Source organism: Artemia franciscana, chromosome 3 (assembly GCF_032884065.1).
Source record: "Artemia franciscana chromosome 3, ASM3288406v1, whole genome shotgun sequence".
NCBI classification, from domain to species: domain Eukaryota; kingdom Metazoa; phylum Arthropoda; class Branchiopoda; order Anostraca; family Artemiidae; genus Artemia; species Artemia franciscana.
This window is the reverse complement of record NC_088865.1, coordinates 17,205,719-17,214,997: the sequence shown is the minus strand read 5'-3', so window position 1 is coordinate 17,214,997 and position 9,279 is coordinate 17,205,719.

Genomic DNA, 9,279 nt, shown 5'->3' with positions numbered 1-9,279 from the left:
TTTTTTTTAGTTTTTTACCTTTTTTTAGTTTTTTAGTTTTTTTTAGTTTTTTAGCTTTTTTACTTTTTTTATTAGTTTTTAGTTTTTTTTTGTAGTTTTTGCCTTTTTTTAGTTTTTTCAGTTTTTTTTTAGTTTTTTATTGGTTTTTACCTTTATTTTAGCTTATTTTTCAGTTTTTTCCTTTTTTTTTAGTTTTTAGTTTTTTTAGTTTTTTATCTTTTTTTTAGTTTTTTTAGTTTTTTAGCTTTTTTATTTTTTTTTATTAGTTTTTAGTTTTTTTTGTAGTTTTTGCCTTTTTTTAGTTTTTTTAGTTTTTTAGCTTTTTTATTAGTTTTTAGTTTTTTTTGTAGTTTTTGCCTTTTTTTAGTTTTTTTAGTTTTTTAGCTTTTTTATTTTTTTTATTAGTTTTTAGTTTTTTTGTAGTTTTTGCCTTTTTTAGTTTTTTCAGTTTTGACGTCACCTGATCCAGTTTTTTCAGGTGACGTCACCTGACCCATCCATCCACAGACAGACAACTTATTTTTATATATATAGAAGATATATATATATATATATATATATATATATATATATATATATATATATATATATATATATATATATATATATATATATATATATATATATATATATATATTTTTAACTGCGTAAAACTTGCGAATATACAACATTCCTTGCTGTCCCATTGTCTGTCCATATAAATAGATTGGCAGGTTTACCAACTCTTGAACATGCAACAGAATAATTGTCCATGGGAAAACAATCCGGATTCAGATCTATACCGCATTTTTCTAACGATTGCCCTTGAGCTTTGTTGATGGTGATTGCTAATCCAACATTTCCTGTGTCCCCGTCTTCATTTATATATCCCCCTGTGCCCCCGGCGTCCCCGTTGTAGGTGTGTCCCTGTGTCCTGGTTGTCATTTATATTTCCTGTGTCCCAGTCGTCGTTTGTGTCCCGGTATCCCAGTCTGTAATTTCTCTTTGAGTGTCCCAGTCGTCATTTATATTCCCTCTGTCCCGGTGTCCCAGCCGTCATTTATGTCCCGGTGTCCCGGTCTGTAATTTCTCTTTAAGTGTCCTGGTCGTCATTTATATTCCCTGTGTCCCGGTCGTCATTTGTGTCCCGGTGTCCCGGTCTGTAGTGTCATCTTATAATGACGTCATATACAAAGCCTTATATACTTATAATGACGTCAAATGCAAACCCACAAACGAACTAACATGCATATATACAACTGATCTATATATATATATATATATATATATATATATATATATATATATATATATAGTTTCTTTTTTAGCTGTTTTCTTTTTTAGTTTTTTCTTTTCTCAGTTTTTTCTTTTTTAGTTTTTCTCTTTTTTAGTTTCTTCTTTTTATTCATTTTTTTCTTCAATTTGTCAATGTTCATTCTAACATTGACACTTGGAAAAATCTTTACGTGCCAAGCATACTAAAGCTCAACAATTTATAATGAACCTAAAACTTTTGGGTATCTGTTTTAAGGTTTTCGAATTACTTTAATCTATTGTCAAAATACGTTGAAATATTTGTGCAATTCTCAGTTTTTTTTAGTTTTTTCTTTTTTTTAGTTTTTAGCTTTTTAATAGTATTTTTCTCTTTTTAGTTTTTTACCTTTTTTTTATTTTTTATTTTTTTAGGTTTTTTCTTTTTAGGTTTTTTCTTTTTTTAATTTTTTCTATTTTTTTCTTGTTTTAGTTTTTTTCCAGTTTTTACATTTTTAGTTTCAGTTTTCTTTTTCTTCTTTATTTTTCAGGCGTAAATACATATCGCCGAACCTTTGTTTTTATAACTAAAATGATGACCTTATCCAAGTCAAAATCCCAATTCCAATCATCATCGCTATCATTTTCAGTTTTGATACGTTTTGACTCTCGCTGTCCTGGTTGATCTTCATCTAACTGCACGGTTTTGCGTTCTTTAGCCGCAAGCCTTTTGGCATTAACTCTTTGAGCAGCTTCCTCGGCTGTTTCTTCTGCTATTGTAGGATTTGGTAACATTCTATCTTTTTCAATGTTTTTCAGTTTGTCAGGGTATATTCTAACATTGACAGTTGGAGAAATCTCCACGTGCCAAGCTTGCTAAAGCCCAACAATTTATAATAAGCCTCAAAAATTTAAGTATCTTTTTTAAGGTTTTCAAATTACATTAATCTATTGTCAAAATATTTCGAAATATTTATGCAATTCCCAGTTTTTACATTTAAACCCTCAACACAAAAATTCTTACAACTTATTTTTATATATATAGAAGATATAATCTGGCGTAAAAGACAAAGTGTAACAGACATAACCCACAGACAACTTATTTTTATATATATAGAAGATATCTTTTATATGTTTCCATTGAAAAAACGAAAAAAACGAGAAATTCACACCACCTCCCCTCCAGATATTAAAAAATACATCCCCGCCCCTACATTTTCGTGAATCGAAGCCACTGTCTAATTCTATAAATTAAAAATTACTAAAATACTAGACAAAATAGCCTAATTAAACAACTAAATATGAAAAACAACCTATGGTATTAGAGAAGGCAGGTTAAATATCGGTTCTTCATTAGAGCCAAGAGTGATCACGGCACTTACAAAACGTTCCAATGCCTGTTCTGGCGCGGTGTAACTCTTAACCACTCCACTGGTTCAGATTCAATATGAGCAATTGAGCTAAAATACTTGAAATACGTGAACTCAGTAAATTCCAACTAACTCTCATTTTTAGGCGACCAGCTGTGACTGCTTCACTGAAGCAAGATAAAGATAATTCTAAAGTTAACGAGATACGGTAGAGAATACGGTATATAGAGAGATACGGTAGAGAGATACGGTAATAATCAAAGAACTTAATTATAATAATAAAAAAAGCTAACTAATAAGTTGAGATCAATCACTCAACTATTGATAAACTGTAGTTGACTATGGGTGTCCATGATTTATTTTTATTTTTTGGTGTCGGAGTTTATTTTTTATAGCGCTATCGTATGAAAATCTCGCACAAAAGGCATTGCTTTTTGTATCGCTATCGTTTGCTCACTGAGCTTCTGAATTTGTGATGGGAAAAAGCTACATGTGCCCAGCTCTTAAGAGTAGCTCCAAACCTTCAACGCAGGGAGATTAATCAATTTTGTTGCAGTAATAAAGCGCCTTCTATTCACTAGACAATATTTAAAGAAACAAACATTTTTAGTAAATTGAATGTGAATGGACTTAGCAGGCTTTGCTTGACCATCTAGGCAGCAACATCTTATGTAGTTTTATGACATGGAACATCTTAAACGACTATGGTTCAGTTCAAGACTTCCATTAAGATTATTTTCTATGAAAAGTCCCTTTTTGGATTATCTAGATGTGAACAAACGTGAGTTTAATCCGAAAAATTCTATCGAAAAATCCACCTTTTGTTCAACATTATCACTAGTATCTCGAACATTCCCTGTGTCCCCGTCATCATTTATATATCCCCCCCTATGCCCCCCGGCTTCCCCGTTGTAGTTTTGTCCCGGTCATCATTTATATTCCCTGTGTTCCGGTCGTCATTTGTGTCCCGGTGTCCCGGTCTGTAATTTCGTCAGTCGAAAAACATGACGTCAGTCGACAAACAACTTCATGACGGCATAATGCTCAATCCTTCTAATGACGTCAGTTGACAAACATGACGTTAGTCGACAGTCGACAAACATGACGTCAGTACACAAACAACTTATTTTTATATATGTAGATAGTATGTATAGTTGATATTTAAGTTATGTTGTAGCTGCAAGGGGGATGAAATGCACTCTGGCCACATTGCTCTTTTCTAAGAAAAAAACTATTGCCTTTTCTGAAAAAAAAGAAAAAGTATTGAGTACTTACACAAGAAGATAAAAAGGAAATTTTAACTTGAACAATTTCCTTGAATTCGAGAGATTAATGTTTAAACTCTGATCCAAATAGAAATGAACAAAATTGCTCATAAGGACATTTTTTTTCATTGGGCAATTTGAAATCTAGCCCTCAAAGCAACAAAAGCCCAAAGAGGCCAAAGGCTTCTTTATGCAACGCATAAGTATTTAAGTCTAATTATGCCCTAGCAAATTTGTAAGTCCGGGACATAAATGACACCGGGACATAAATGACGGCCGGGACACCGGGACAGAGGGAATATAAATGACGACTGGGACACTCAAAGAGAAATTACAGACCGGGACACCGGGACATAAATGACGGCCGGGACACCGGGACAGAGGGAATATAAATGACGACTGGGACACTCAAAGAGAAATTACAGACTGGGATACCGGGACACAAATGACGACTGGGACACAGGAAATATAAATGACAGCCAGGACACAGGGACACACCTACAATATGTATATATATATATATATATATATATATATATATATATATATATATATATATATATATATATATATATATATATATATATATATATATATATATATATATATATATATATATATATATATATATACATATATATATAATATATATATATATATATATATATATATATATATATATATATATATATATATATATATATATATATATATATATATATATATATATATATATATCAATATTCACAGGTGGACACAGGGACACAACTACAATGGCGCGTAACGACTTACGCGCGCGGGGGGGCTTGGGGGGGCGCGAAGCGCCCCCACCAACTAGGTGTTGGCTAATTTTCAATAAAAATGCCCAAAAATTTTATTTTAAAATTTAAAGGCGGAGACAAATAAGTAAATTCTAAATTAACATCATTGATCTGAGAATACAAAGGTATTTCGATCCCACAAAGCAGTCTATCAAAGTAAGACACAAATAGGTGAATTGGTGATTGCATTCTCAACGCTGTAGACGACTTTTGAGCAGGCTAATAATGCCTCAGGACCATTTTGAAATTTTCCAGCATTCTTGGTATTGCGAGGTAAATCAAAAGTTTCAAAATATCGGTTGTCCTCTATCCTGCTTGAAGATCATTTTTCGAGCCTTTGTTTGAATGATTTATTTAAGAAACTACGCTTTTTCTGAGGAAAAGAATAAAAGGATAAGATCCTTCAGAGACAGTCATGGCGCATAGGGAGTTGACAATTGTCGACGTTTAAGTAGCTAAATCTTTTTTACAGACACAGGTAACAAGAATATTGCCCAACATTGAGGTAGCTGGGATGTCCCCGGGCCCAGATAAAAGTGAAACGCAAAGCTCAGCATCTGTTCCTATTTTATTATTGTTGAAATACGAAAAATATCATCCCTTAGCTTTGATAGGAGTTTAAAATGATGAAAAAGCTTTGGTGCGTTTTTTTAATATCTTATAATTTTCTTATGTCATTAGACGACTTAAACCGATATCGATATAACCTTAACAATGCTATTTTGCTTTTGCAATTGAAAATAAATTATTTATCGGTGTAATTATTGGTTTTTTTGTAAAGTGTGCTGTAGACTTAATTGCAAATTTGAAATTGAAAATTTCAAATTTAGACTTAATTGCAAATTTGAAAAATTTAGACTTAATTGCAAATTTGAAAAATGAAATTGCAAATTTCATTCTCCGGAATCCCCCATCAGCAACGGTGAAGACAATGGGAATGAGTGTAAAATAAGAGCGAGTCAAGGTAATACAAAAAAAACTCCCGTTGGTGAAGAATCCCTTCTTAATTATGATGAGATCAAAGATATTTCTGATTTATTTTTTTTTTATCTAAAATGAAGTATAGGTGCCAGATAGTATTTTTTTTAGCTCTGGGTCAAGTGAACTTGAAACTTATTAGAAAATAGAACCACCATTCATTACGAGAATATACCCCATTTCCCTGTTTCAACCGTTGCAGGGGATAAGGGCCAAATGGTCTTTAGGCTGCTGAAAAATGTTCCAGTTATGTGTATGGAACATAGCTTTCATCCATATGAAGGATACCCGACTTGGAAGTGCGCTTTAACGGTCCGAGTCTCACATTTAATGGGAATTAAGAGTTTGATTATTAGCAATGGTGCTGGTGGTGTAACGTCCAATCACAAAATTGGCGATATAATGATGATAAAAGATCATGTAAGCATGCCAGGGTTAGCTGGAGAATCTCCATTAGTGGGCCCGAATAATAATAAATTTGGCACTCGATTCCCCTCAATGCATGGTGCGTAAAATAAAAAATTCCATGAAAATGCACTAAACATTGGTAGCTAAATTGGCTTGAAGGACAATATTCACGAAGTAGTTTATTGCATGAACGGCGGTCCAGTATATGAAACACCGTCTGAATTCTGGAAGGTACTAAATACATCAAATACTAACGCTGCTGGAATGTCCATTGTACCAGAAGTGTTTGTAGCTCGCCACTGTGACATGTTTGTTTTTGCTTTCAGCCTTATTTCAAATAAATGTGTGATGGACACGGATTCTGAAAATCCACCAAATCATTCAGAAGTTATCGCAGCTTGTGAAAGTAGGAAGTCCGACTTGAAGATTTTGTGAAGAGAATGGTGCTTCAAATTAACGAAGACTTGCCATCACAGTCGTTGGAAAATGACAAAAGGTAAGGCTAATCATGCAATTGAGAACTATAGAACTACTTCAGTATCCATAAAAAATTCATGTTTCTTGGTACTACATCCCATTTCTGGTTATATACACCTTAAATGTTTCTTAAAATCATATAACACGTTTAACACATTGCATTTACAAATGAAAAGACCCAATATCCTTCTATCGGTTTTTGTCATCTTAAGGATATGCAATTATGGCCTTGAGTAAAATAATCAAATTGTGAAACTATGGAGGGGATAAAAACGAAATTACTGGGAAGGCTCACATTCTAACCTTTTGCTAGTCACACCAATGCTGCTATTTATTGGTATCTGCCAATATGTTGAATCCCAATCAAGGCCTTTAAGTTTAAACTAGCTAATTCTATTTCGAACTTATTTTTTACTATAAATCACAGGTTTTATTTACCACTAAATGGACAAAAACAAAGAACTAAAATATCAGTTGATATACACATTTTGAAATAAGGACTTTGATTTTTTTTTTTCGCTTATAAGAATTCTTGAATGATCATGAAATCTATAAAAATCATAGCGTTGTTTACAGCGATAACAAAAATAAGAAAAAGACGCACAATCTTGCTCAAACACAATACCAAATCACACTATTCGTAGCTTTTTTTTCTAGTGTTTAGTTTTGGCTTTAATTGCCCTTAAGACAAGAGTTAAGTCTGACAAAAAATGTAGTTTTCATTTTTTTAATGTTTAGAATTCCAACTGATGGCAGCGGTTCGAAATAGACATTATTCATAATAGCAATAATCTATACGTAGGAGTTTATACATTGGTTATAGAAAACACCCCAAAACTAATTATAAAATGAATGGGAATAATAAAAACGGAAATCTGATTTTAACAAGAATACATAGGCCGAAAAATTTACAAGCTGCCATGACGAAATATTTCTACCTTTGTGACATCACAACACAAAGTGACAGATGACGTCATTTTGCTTTTTAAAAAACTATTTTTCAAGCATGATGTCATACAGGGTACTTAAAGTTCGGGCGAACTAGCAGCTTAACTCAGATTTAATATAGCAATGCCAAGTAGAATGTTTAGTGATATTTACGAAACATACAATTGCGAAGACTACGAAGTCTACGAAGACTTTGAAGACATAGATACAACTTCAAACACATGGAACTATGGTGCATATGATTCAGAGGAATATTTTACCGATGGGTATAACTACAGATATACACCCCAAGTGAAACCGATTCCACGAACTACAGAAATATTACCTTTCAAAAGTAATTACGTCTACAGCATCAAAATAAAAAAATTCGAACCTGATCCAAAGATTGTTGAGTCAGTAGAAACAGACGGAGAGCAAGAGGAGACTTGGGAAGCATTTGAAAAAGAAAGACTTTATTTCGGCTCAAGGATCCAAAGACTGAAATTGAATGATAAGAGAGAAATAGAAGACCCAACGAAGGAGGATAGATATACAAGCGTCAATGAAAGGGTTTCAAAAATTTGGGATGAAACTAGTGTTAAACCTACAGAAGAACCGACGAGTGTGCCAGCCGTAACAGCTGTCTACGTACCTCCCCGTTTGAGAAATAAAGGAAACAAGGAAGCACCAAATATTGCAAGTTTAGTGTTTTTCCCGACTCTTGGAACTGATGAAAGTGAAATTAATTGCACTATAAAGCGGATGAATGAAGAAAATGAAGGATTCACTGAGATAAGAAGTAGAAGATCGATACTGGCTAATAATAGACCAATGAGGAATCATCCTGATATGATATCTGATAATGTACCTCCCAGTTTGACGGGAAGTAGGAAAATGGAGAGACCGGGTAGATTTACAGATGAAAACCGTAGCAGTTTTGGAAATTACGTACCTCCCACAGTAAGAAGCAGACAAAGTAGCGAACAGTTTGCTCACTACTACAAATTTACCGATGAAAACAGATTTACTGATGAAACCCGTAGCAGCCGAGAAAATTATGTACCTCCCACTGTAAAAAGCAGGCAAAGTGACGAGCAAACTGCAGCTAGGGCTCATATAAATGAGCGTACCGTGATATCTGCCAATCGCCCTCCCAGTTTGACGAGAAGTAAACAAATGGAGGGATCAGTTAGATTTGCCGATGAAAACCGTAGCAGTGGAGGAATTTACATACCTCCCACTGTGAGAAGCAGGCAGAGTAGCAAACCAGCAGCTAAGGGTCATGTAAATGTAAAAAATAGGTTTGGTGTTTTTTCAAATGTAGAAGAAGAAGAAGAAGTTTAGTCAATACTATATAATAAAGATACAATACAAAATGGAAATACAATGCTCTTATTCCTCCTCGAAAGGCTCCATTGCCAGGCTACAAGGGGGATACAAAAAAATACAATATAAGCAACAACCAATAAAAGAGAACAATAGCCAAATAACACACAAAATGAAAAAGAGAACATACCTGAGGCCTGGGACTCAAGGCGCAGAGAAGACAACCATACACCAGGAACAAAACTCAGGGGACATCAACTCCTAAGAGAAAAAAAATAAATGTTTTCTATTTGATTCTTTACTAAATGATCCTTGAGAATCCTTTTAAAAGTCCCAAACGAGTGTCATCTCTGTGCTGAAGAAGGTATGCCCTCTGTCATGTTGTACAGAAACAGGTTGAGCTACATTCGTGCAAGAGTCAAATGTGACTTTGGTGGCTAAGTTTCAAATTGCCCAGTGAAAAAAAAATGTCCTTAT